General features: G+C 42.2%; 1 long non-coding RNA gene across 3 annotated transcripts in view; it reads left to right on the forward strand.

Moving 5' to 3' along the window:
• Nucleotides 1-327: 327 nt before the first annotated feature.
• LOC148506784 (uncharacterized) overlaps nt 328-12,764 on the forward strand; it is a 30,459-nt gene continuing 18,022 nt past the window's right edge. The window contains exon 1 of one of the 3 annotated variants that reach the window (XR_015869742.1): nt 328-748. This is a non-coding gene — a long non-coding RNA (uncharacterized LOC148506784). The other 2 variants (XR_015869740.1, XR_015869741.1) reach the window with 2 other exon arrangements.

Consider the following 12,764-nt stretch of genomic DNA (forward strand, 5'->3'; position numbering starts at 1 on the left):
GTACAGGAAACATTTTCATATCTTAGTTAATTAAAGCATATTTTATAAAATACTATTACACAGGTATAAATATTGGAGAGACAGGAGATCAATTGCAATATGTTAAATACAATAATGAAGTTGCAATTTCAGATCTCACCACAAGGTGGTAGTGTAAGATCACAATTAGTATATCAGAGTTAAAATACCAGTAATACTGCAGCTTATAAAAACAAAGTAAGACACATGCAGTATATTGTGATACAAACACCTGATTAAAGGAGATGAATGGCACTGAAGTCCTGGAGCAGTAGAACCAGCCTCCCAGTTCACTGTACGATATGATGCAGCCTCAGCATGTCCCCCTCAGGAGAAAGCAACAGCCAGTCCCAAGCCACCGATGCAAAGTTCATAGAACACCAGGGCAAAGGAGACTATAGCAGGAGAAAGAACCAACAAGACACAGAATGCAGAAATTTCACTCAAGAACAACGGCAGCGCAGATTCAGCTTTTTTCCAGGGTCCACTAGGCTGGATGAGAGGCAGCAGCCAGCGCTGATCAAAGGTGCAAGCCCTCCAGAGCAAGGGAAGTGAAGGCAGGCACTGCAGTAACAGATGGAACACAGGGAGCGCCTCCAGGACACCCAGTCAGTTGGCTAGACAGAAGCAGGGAGCATCCAGTGCAAGGCAGCTCAGCAGACAGCCGAATTCAGCACCTCTACAGCACTATGATATTCCAGGAGCAGGAGTACACCGGCCACCTCAGCAGGTAAACAGTGTCCCGATTGGTGCAGCATCAGCAGGTTCCTCTCTGCACTGGAGCAGGTCAGACAGTCAAGGGGAAATAAGTCAGATGACCAAGAAGCCAGGGGTCTGCTTCAACCAGAGTGTCCACTGGGGTAACGTGCTGTAACGTGCTGCAAGGCCAGGCTCAGTCATATACCCGAGGAAGTAAGTCCCGACGATCCTCTACTATACAGAGCAATAGACTCAAGTAAACTTGCGTCCTATCCCAGGGAAAGGTGCAGGCTGAACCAAGCTAATACCTATACAGATTTGCGCCAAAAGCTTGGTGGTCATGTAGGCCACTATATTAGATGGCCAGACTCCGGGGTGAAAATAGCTGCCCGAAAAGATAATGGCACTAAATTACTCCTCACACCCAGGGCTTGCAGATAGGGTGTTTGATGGTGTAATAGAGGAGCCCTGCAATGAAGATTAAAGCAAATGGTAACAGCCACCATCAGGAGCTTAACTAAAAAGCAGCCATACTTGATGCCCTGCCCACCGGAAGTCCTTAATAATACTTTTACATTATTAATTATACTCCTGTGTACATCAATAAATAGTATATTAAAAAAATTACCACATCACATTTACCTATAAGGGGGTTACATACATTTTTAGGAAAAAACTAAAAGTTTAATTGTTTTTGACATATTTATTGAAATACGAAGAAGTGTAGATGATATCACTGTGTTTTTCTCTTAATTACATAATAAAATAACAATAAGATCAATCAATAATAGAAACAAAAACATAATTATTGAAAAAAATCATTATCTTGTTTTTTTGTCTCCAAACTTCATTTTGTCGCTTTTCACTTATAAGCTTTTTCTGTGTCGTCTCTGTGTATCATCCAGTAGTAGTCAGCCATCATGCTGGTGTCCCAACGACCCTGGTATCTTCTTTTTACATCTTTAACATCTTGGTGGAACCGTTCCCCCTGTTCTTCACTGTAGTGTAGTGTGGTGTGTGTGTGTGTAGTGTGTACTGTGTGTGTGTATGTGGTGGTAGTCAGGGGTTACAATGAGCCGGCACAAGGCAAAACTGTGTTGCATCTGTTATATTTGGTTCCACTTTCACCAGATCACCTTGTAGTTGTAGTTATAGTTGTTGTGTTGTGCAATGTTCTTTTAGACAGTATGGGGATTATGCTCTTTATACATTTCAGCTCCAGGCCCATGTGGACCTTAATCTGGCACTGGGGGAAGTTTTATGACGAGGACTGAATTACAACATTCTATACTACCGACTGAATTCATTTAAGAAAATGTTTTATAATAAATGTAGGCAGAATACATTTATTACTTTAAAGAATATGAAAAAATTACTTATTCATAAATACACGTTTTGTCATTATAAAGTAACAGAAATCATGCTCTGCAGGGAGTCTGACAACTTTCCTGCTTGTCATGAGGCTGCTGTTCTTAACTAGTATCAGAACACAACCATCAGTATTTGCCTACAAATCCTAGTATGAATGTATTTCTATATTATATATAGCTACAAAGGCATGCATTGATATTACTTACATGTTAGCAGGATGACATGTCACTTATTTCAAATATAATTCAGTGTGTTTAAGATACTATATCATACATATACATAGGTCTGCCAGTAATATAATGGCCAAATAACATTCTGCATACATCCATGCAGTGGGGATAAAGATTGATCAGCAACAAATGAGGTGTGTTTAGAAACAAAAATGATCCTATACTTCTATCTGACTGTATATTATAAACCCATGAAGGGAGCTGTATAAATACTAAGAGAATTTTAGCAAGTCCATTCGCATAGAATCATATTAATTATTTTTCATTATGGACCATTCCCATTAGCATGCTGCCACTACAAAGGTGTAAGATTTGCATTCTCATTTGGCCTCTGATACAAATACTCAGCATTGAATTGCAGCAAGAATCATGTTAGTGCTGAGAGAGAGATCGGTTTGTGATTTCGCATATGCTACCTTTTATACTCCTCTCATATGGGCTGTTCCCGCTAACATTCTGCTGCTGAAAGAGTATGCATATTACATTATCATATTAGACAGACATTGTACGGCCGGTGGGAGCCGACGTACGTTTCACATTGACTGCTTTCTCAAGGCAAAAAGAATTAATATAAGTCTGTGCGAATGGACTTGCTAAAATTCTCTTAGTATTTATACAGCTGGGATGCAATCAGGAAACCGGCTGACGTGATACCGACAGCCGGCTTCCTAATTGCTTTATCCCGGCATGGGTTAAATGACAGGCGTCTATATCTAGACGCCTGTCATTTTCAAGACGCCGGGAGACAAGTGCCTGGCATCCCAAATGAAGGGATGCCGGGCGCCGTGAGCGGACAGCTGCGGGAGGGGAGGGTTAGGTTTAGGGCTCCCGGGGGTACTTAGGGTTAGGCAACCCCCTGGGAGGTTAGGGTTAGGCTAGGGGGAGGGAGGGTTAGGTACCCCCCCGGTGGACTTAGGGTTAGGCACTCCCCGGGGGACTTAGGTTTAGGCAGCGGGGAAGGGGGGTTAGGTTTAGGCACTTAGAGGGGGGATTATTGTTAGGCACTTGGGGGGAGGTTAGGGTTAGGCACCCCTAAGGAGGGCTAGGGTTAGGGGGTTAGGTTAGTGTTTACTTACCTTTGGACAATCAGGATTTCCAGCAGTGTCGGGCTGCCGCTGCCGGGAACTCTGCTTCTGTCGGCCTGCCGCTGCCGGGATGCAAACTGCCAGCCAGAGGGCCGGCGGGATTTCATACCGATTCCAACACAGCTCCCTTCATGGGTTTATAATATACAGTCAGATAGAAGTATAGGATCATTCATCTTTCTTGTTGCTGAACACACCTCATTTGTTGCTGATCAATCCTTATTCCCACTGCATGGATGTATGCATAATCTTATTTGGTCACTATACTACTGGCAGATATATATATATATATATATATATATATATATATATAGGAAATATCGGATGGCACTCCGGGTCTTGTAATCCATGTAAAGAACTGCTACCACACGCAGTTAGTCCAACGTTTCGGTTTAATACCTTTGTCAAGTACTTGACAAAGGTATTAAACCAAAACGTTGGACTAACTGCGTGTGGTAGCAGTTCTTTTCATGGATTACAAGACCCGGAGTGCCATCCGATACTTCCTCTATATTATATGGTCATTTTCGTTTGGAAGGGCACCCAGGCAACCTATATGCTATACACCTGAGTGCAGGTTCTGGCTGCTGACATATATATATATATATATATATATATATATATATAAAATAGTATTTTAAACACACGGAACTTATCATTTATATCTTATTTTATCCCCACCTACATTTAATTAGTAGCATAATTCGCCTACCATCTGATTTAACCCATGAAAATTTACCGTATACCCATCAGGGGTCATTATGAACTGAGGAATATTCTCCATTTATTATATACTGTATGGAGTGTATTTGGTACTGTGAAAATTGATTAGTCTACCAACACTTATACATACACATGATAATATCCGTATATTTGGAATAAGTGACATGTCATCTTGTTAACATTTAGGCAATACCAATTCATGCCTTTGTATCTATATATATTATATGGAAATATATTCATACCATGATTTTCAGGCTAATACTAATGGGTGTATTCTGATATCCATTACAGCAGCTTCATGAGAAGCAGGAGAGTTGTCAGACTCCCTGGAGATCATGTTTTCTGTTCCTTTGTAATTATTTCTTACTATGAGAACTAAATGTACAAATATCTGACCAACCTATCAGACTACATTACTCACGGCCTCTGTACATATCTACTTATGTTATGCTATGTGAACATATACATACTCCATTCAACACAGTGCTATAGTCAATGTTTGAAATAATACTAACAGAGTGGTATTTGGTATAAATAATTATTGCAATATATTAAATAATAATATATAGTTATCCAGGATACTACCATATATTTCAGAAAAATATTAAAAACAGACCTGTATTCAGTACCGAGAATCTATTTTAATTACTTTTTCTTACTTATATCACACTTTATTTTTTTTTCTTTTAATATTTCACAGACTGTATCATTGATATACATATTTTAAAGACTAATAAAAGTTACATTTGAATTCTGTGCATCAATTACAGACAACTCTTTCCCTCTGTACCCATCATTAACAATAAGTTCCCCCTGGGAGTGCCTAAACCTAACCCTCCATTCCCTGGGGGAAAGCACATACTTACCCGGCCAAGTAGGTTAGGGACTCCGGTGGTTCGGGATGCCGACGCCAGGATCCCGATCTCTTTCAGGGTATCGGCATTGACACTATGCTGGGCAGCAGGATTCCGGCGTCGGTATATCGATGGCCGGCATCCCGTCCCCTGGCAATATCACTACATCCCCTGCTGCACATTGTTGCAGCGATTCATCTAAATTACCTGACTTGGACTATCAGCAGCAATAATTACAATTGCATGTCATCTGATTAAAAATTGGTGCAATAGCAATCAGCTCTGGATGCTTACCATACTGCCATATTGAGTACTTTACATTGAGGGGCTGTATCTATTATAGCTTCTTCCTGTCACCATATGTTTTATACCTGCTAAATCGGATCTGGACTGGTGGATTAACCTCTTCCACCTGAGGACCCCTGGAAAATACTCTGGCTCCTATTTACCAAATATTATCTGGATTAACTGGCACAATGTTCCCTTAAAATCTGAATACCATTATATGTAATGTTGGACTCACACTTTCAGCTATTTGAACTCCCTCCGATTTCAGAGGATAATAGGATGTGAGCAAATTGACAGCTTTAATAAGGAGAGACACATTGTTATAAAATTGGAACATTGATGTTTGTATTATTGGCTGTATCCTTCGCTGGTCTCAGTATATTACTGATTGGCCTTAACATTTTATTCATTGACATCTGTTGTCTTTTATTCATAATAAAACACTTTTATTGTTTAGACAGACAATTGTGGTACCTGGTTTAACATTAGTATGTGCACCCATTAGGTGAAGAGATTTTTACATTCCATTTTACCCCTCTTTTTCAAATATTTTTTTAAAACCTGCAAAAGTAGGCAGACGCTATCTGTCTACTTCTGTGACATTACAAGTTGGAGAGACGTTGGCTGGTCTTTGGCAGGTTGGATGGTCTGATGAAATAGTTGGTTAGGTGTGTGGGGCAGCATTTTAGTTGGACAGACAAGTTGGTCAGTTGTTTGGTTGGTCTGATGTATGGCCAGCTTTATGCTGCAATTAGGGTTAGGCTGCAATTAAGGTTAGTTTTAGGCAAAAATGTTACTGTCAGCATTCTGGCCGTCTTCATTTGACAAACTGAAATGTTGACAGTATTTCAGTGTCGACATGTCATATGTTGACATTCTGAACATGTAGACCTGGTGAATGTCAACATCCTGAACATATATATGAGGGTGGTTCAATAAGTAAAGTAACAAGACCTCTCACCTGTGTAATGTTTTCTATTTCATTCTAATTTCCCGCCAGGCCAGAGCTGGTAGACCATTAGACTGCACATTGTCCATTAGACTGCACATTATACCAGTCATACTGTCCCAACATCAGTTGTAAGATGGCAGGGCTGGCAGAAACATGGTCAAACATTGAGGTGCATAGTGTGATCTGATTTCTGCATCAGCAGCTAAAAGTAATCAAAAACCTTTCAAAGTCATGTAATGGGAACAGGTTTTGGTTTGGGGCACTGCCTTTGATAATGACAGTGTCAGGAACAGTATGGGAAGGAAGTTCCTTGGGAAAAGACAAAAGCCAGGGGGTTAGGGGTGCTAGGGAATGACCAGGTGAGTGATAGTACTAGGTCTCCCTAATGCGACAAAACTCAGGTTTTGGCTAGACCTGTTTAGAGGCGCAAAGTCTAACTCACTTGGTGGTCTTCACCAGTGACCCCTCAAGTTGGGATATGGGTTTCGCTGTACCAAGTGAGCAGGTTGCAGCACTCTGGACAGGTACCTGGGAGAGGCAGGAAGACCGAAACTATATTAGAATGAATTAGTACTGGTAACCCTAGGAATGTAATAACACTAGAGGCCAGCGTAAGAACTAAATAGTTAGGACACAAGGGATTAGCTAGAACTGAATACTTGAACATAGGAGTCCGGCGTATGAACTGAATACTTGAACACAGAAGATCAGCGTGTGAGCTGAATATTTGAACACAGGAGATCAGCATGTGAACTGAATACTTGAACACAGGTGATCACCATGTTATCTGTATACTTGAACACAGGTGATCAGTGTATGAACTGAATACTTGAACACAGAAGATCAGCATATGAACTGAATATTTGAACACAGAAGGTCAGCATATGAACTGAGTATGTGAACACAAGAGATCAGCATATGAACTGAATGCTTGAGCACAGGAGGTCAGCGTATGAACTGAATACTTGAACACAGGAGACCAGCATATGAACTGAATACTTGAACACAGGAATGCACTGAGAATTGTAAAGGATCTAGTCGCTGACTTGAACTGAGAACACAGGGAAATGTACTGTGAATTGCTAGAGATCCAGCAGAGAGCTAACTAGTATTTAGCATGAAAGCTGACACCAGTAACACAGGGAGGCAGCTGGGGAACTGAACAGCCCAATAATAACAACACAAAAGCTGTTTTGTAAAGAACTGGAGTTCAGTGAGAAAACTGAAATTACATACTGGGAGTTAGCATGGGAGCTGATATAAATAACACTGGAGGACAGCGAGAAGGCTGAAGCAACACACTGAGGACATTACATGAAGAAACACTGGTGAGTATCACATTCACTGGAACAGCAAAGTTGAACAGCTTCCTGTTCCTGGAGTCAGACTTACATACCCTTAGGTAGCTGGTCATTGGATGAGAGGATCAGCTGAGTGACCACAGGGCTACCATTGGGAGAGACTAGTCAGGTGATATGGACCAACATGACTACGCCCATGCCCGGCACCCCGGAAACCAGGATGCATGCACGGAAGCCATAGCAGACCCTGGTTAGAATACTCATTCTCCACTCACCTCCACTCCCAGTGACTGAACATCTAAGCCCAAGGATGCAGGCATGGAGGTGAGTAGCGGCTGATCCCTGACAAACAGGACAGATGTTAAAGATGAGCAGCGATCCGACCGTCCAGGCACATCCACCACAGATGGCAATTTCTGCTGCACTGAAGGTCTGATTCAGGAGGAGAGATGCATTTAAGTTAGTGATAATGCTGACAAACTGAACATCTCAGTGGGTACTGTGCACAACATCATTCATGAGCAACTGGGGTACAGAAAAAAGTGTTAACATTGAGTACCAAAGCAACTCGCAGAAGTTCACAAAACAAATAGGATGGGATTGTCTCTCGTCAACTTGACATGGTACCATGAGAAGGGATCCCTGCAGCATATTATTACAGGCTATGAAATGTGGGTGCATCATGTGGCACCGGAGATGAAGCAATCATCCATGACATAGAAATACACATTGTCCCCACCTTCAAATAATTTCAAAACAACTCAATCAGAAGAAGAAGATGATCATGGTGACCTTGTCTTGGGGCCACAAGGGCGTGCTTCTTGTTGAATCCTCATCAAGGGAAATACTCTTGTATGCTGTCCACTATTGTGACACATTGAGCCATTTGTGGAGGGCAATTCTTCAAAAACTACCTAGGTTGCTGTGAACAGGTGTCGTATTGCTGCACAATAATGCCAGGCCACACTCTGCCACCTGCACACTTGAGGTACGACACTACCATTGGGAGGTACTGGACCATCCTCACTACAGCCCTGACCTGGCACCAAGTAATTTCCATCTCTTTGGACCATTGCAGGATGTTCAGAAAGCCATCATGTCCTGGCTACAGGGGATTGGCACTAATTTCTTCTATGCTGGGATAGATGCCTTAATGTACCATTGGAACAAATGCTTAGACAAATATGTGGACTATGTGTAAAAATAATTGATTGTTGGATACATTTACGCAATCAGAAGTCTTGTTACCTTATTTATGAACCATCCTTGTACATATATCTGCATAATGAATATTGACATTTTTCCTGTCAACATATCATACACAAACCATTTAAAGAACACTATATAAGGTTCTAGGAAAATGTTGTAGAATCTCTTGATTGTGCTAGACAGGTTAAGGACTATGGGGGCCCCTAGGCTGAAAAGCTGTGGGGCTTTCTAGATTGGGTTCAAAGAGAGTAAACTGGTCCCATAAATAGGAATGTTACTCTTGTATAGGCCATCTCATTACACATTGGGAATATATGTACTTTGGCACTCAGAAAAAATTGACAAAAGGTGAAATTATTACTTTTGATCTTTATGCTTCCTTTTAATTTACACTAATTTGTTGGAATTGCTCATTTGTGTGATATTTATGTACAACATATTATATATGTGCTGCATGCCAAATTTCAGGGCAGAAAAATAAAAAATGAGGATTTGGAAGTAATCTAATGTTCCAACTGTCAGTTTTTTTGGCCACTTTCAATTAGGACCACTCTTCTGCTGTAGTCTATGGGGGATTTTTGGGAATGCATAAGTCAGGGTAGGGGACGAATTTAGACTTGGGGTTTGTTTTATAAGGTAGGTGTTGTTCCAGGGTAGGGCCTTTTGGGATTTAGGTAATTGAGAAAGTTACAGTTTTTAAACTAATCACAAATGCCCTATTATAGAGATAGGGAATGTAAACTGGCTGAGCAATGTCAGTTGGTGGCCACCTGCAGGGGGTGTACAGTGGCTTCACTTGGGTGCACAAACATGGCTGATTTTATTAGGTGAACTGGAGGGGAATTACATACATTTTTGTGATACAGTGGGGTAGGGGGGAGTTTTGGGGTTGGTGTGGGCACATTATCACAGTAATAAACCCTTGCACCGGTCACATTAAGAAATTGAATCCTCTGGTTCGAGCGGTGCCAGAGGAGTCTGATACAGCACATGATCACGACATCACTATTTTATTTATAGGAGGAAAGTCAGCAGAAAATTCAAAAGTGCTTTATTATAAGGGCATGGTCGTGCCCTTATATTAAGGCTGAATCGAATTAATGGAATTCTCCCATAAGGGAATTCCTGAGATGGGGCATGGTGTTTGAGGGGCTACATCTCAAAAGCTATTGGATATACTGAGTTGAAATTTGTCACGGACAGGTAGAACTGTGAGGTTTGTTTTGTTAGGTAGATCTTGTTCCAGTGTAAGGCCTTTTGTGGTTCAGGTAATTGAGAAAATACAGTTTTTTTAACAATTGGCCAAAATATGCCCCGTTTTAAAGATAGGGAAGTTCAACTTGCAGCGCAAGGTGGCATCCTGCAAGGGGTGTACAGTAGCTTTACTTGGGTGAGCAACCATGACTACCTTTTAGACTGCACCCCATTTTTTTTAGGTGTACAGTATATATATTAGATGTATATGGAGTATATAAATATACATAGGGTATGTATTGGTGTATACTGCAAGATATATATATATATATATATATATATATATATTGTGACAGGGTCAGCATAATTCCACATGAGGTATATGTGAAATATCCAGATTTCCCAGGTTTGGCAGAGCAAAGGCATTAGGAAAGTGTAAGTCCAGTGTCCAGTTCAGGTGTTGCCTCAATCAGAATCTGAAAGGCAGCTGATTACAGACACCTGTGTGGGGCTGGTTTAAGAACTGCAGAAAATGAGCCTGTTAGTGAGATAGTTTTTCTGCTTATAGGCCTGGGGGTGACTAGTGTTAAGGGTCCTGGACCTGCGAGTCCACTGAAGTAATAATGCTGTTTGGAAGACTTTGTGTAACATCTTGCCTGTAAACTACCATATCCTGTATACCTGCCTGTGGTGAACAATAAAACTACTGAAAGATTTTACCCAGTCTATGTGATTCTTGTCACATTTGGCACCCGAACACGGACTTGCTGGAAATAATTACGCAGCAAGATCCCGGATACAGTGACTGGATCTACCCACAGTGGCAGTGAGACGCTTTGCAGGATGCTACCCACTGTGCAGTGGCTTGGTGAGTCGATTTACTAGCAGCTGTGTGGGTGAGTGTGGCAGGCCAGCCATAAAACGGTAATTGTTCACAGTGATAATTTGTCTGTGTATATGCAAATTGTACACCATATAAAAACTGCTTAGTTCCTATGTATGTGGTTGAGTACCCAGGGAATGTAATGCAGTTTTAAAGCCAGCTGTTCTAGATTGCTGGATCTGGCTTGCAAAAGAGAATTTACAAAGCCTGCTAAATTTGTCCATAAAGGGATAAAACAGTGTAATATGGAGGAATTGATTAAACTGTTTGCTGAATTGGCTAAGGTTGAAAGGAAGCGGGCATGAACTGCGGCCAAGACCCGGTTTAGGTAGCGGGCGTCAGCTGCGGCAAGGACCCTGGGAGGTAGTGGGCGTTTGCAAAGGTGGTGCGGGCATTAGTGGCAAGGGTAGCCCTTTCAGCGGGTCCCCTGGCCAAAGCATAAACCCTGACCGCTAGTCAGCCCAGGCTAGGATCCCTGGGGAGCTGGGTACCCACCCAATAAAGGGGTCCCCCTCTCCAGGGAATTTGAGGTCTGTGCTGAAAGCCCATGGTTATCCCAAACACCCCTGGCCAGTGGGTGCCAGGTTGATTATGTAGTGTGGTGCATTTGATAATAGTAAAAATATTGTCTTTTGCTGTGGACCTACAGGTCCCAGCAAGCATTCCCCGCATGCTGGTACTTGGAAAACCACAAGTACCAGAATGTGGGGCATTAAAAGCCCACTTGTACCTGTAGTTCCACAGCAAAATAAATACTAAAATAAATACAAGACATACAGTACACACCATTGAAAGTAAACATTTATTAAAACATACATGCACATGCACTATCTCACATACTCGCTTAGTATCCCTCAAGCCATCATGTCCCCTTGTCCATTAGGAATCCATAGGGTACCTGGAATAAAAAATCCACACTCACCACCTACTATGCATGGATCATGTCCTTTTTCTGTCCATGTAGGAATCACCGGGCTTGGCATAAAAAAAATGAAGTTAAGTGGACCAGAAAACTTAGTACTGTCCTCTAAGGATAGTACTACCCAAATGTCAGATCATCTGCAGGATTTCACTATAGAAGTCCCAGTGCTGAGCGCTCATTGGCTGAGAGAGGCGTGCCTTCTCAGCCTTCAATGGTGAGAACCACAAATGTAACTTAAGGTTACTTCTGTGTCAATTTCAAAAATGGCGCCTCAGCGCCATTTTTGAAATTTAAATGTGGCCGCTGTGAGCCGATCATGGCTTGCGATGTCATCGCCCCACTCCCACGGCCAGCTTATATAAGCCAGCGCAAGGCAGCGGCATGGCAGTCCATTGGCAGAAAGGCAGCAGTGAAGAGCTGCCAAAGAAAGAAGATGCTGGGGAAGTCCTGGATCATCGGTGGCCATGTAAAAGAGCTTAAATGCCGCCGCCCTCCAGGTGAAGTTGCCGTGGGGAAGTCCTGGGAGAGGCGGCAGCCATGTAAAATAGCTTAAAAGTAGGGGTGAGCGGGTTCGGTTTTACCCGGATCTTTTTATTGGCTATCGCCGAACATGTGTTATGGATAGCGAATAAAATCGAGCCAAATTTGCGGTAAAGTGGCGATAAGAACCGAGTAAAACCGAACCCGCTCACCCCTACTTAAAAGCTGCCGCACCTCCTAGGTGAAGGTGCAGGAAAATAAAATCTTTAAACAATCGGTGTTCTTGTTTTATTTTAGGCCCTTAATTCCCCACTTGCTGGTACTTGTGGTTCTCAAAGTACCGGCATGTAGGGGAGGCTTGCTGGGACCTGTAGTTCTACTGCAAAATACAATATTTTAACTTTCATATGCATCACAACTATACACAATCAACCCTGCACCCACCGCCCAGGGGTGCCGGGGATGGCCCCAGGCTATAAGCCCAGGCCTGTGGTGCCCTGGATAGAGGGACCCCATTAGTGGGGGTCCCCAACTCCCCAGGGAGTGACTAACAGT

This window comes from Taudactylus pleione, unplaced genomic scaffold (genome assembly GCF_031769625.1).
Source record: "Taudactylus pleione unplaced genomic scaffold, aTauple2 ptg000396l, whole genome shotgun sequence".
NCBI lineage: Eukaryota > Metazoa > Chordata > Amphibia > Anura > Myobatrachidae > Taudactylus > Taudactylus pleione.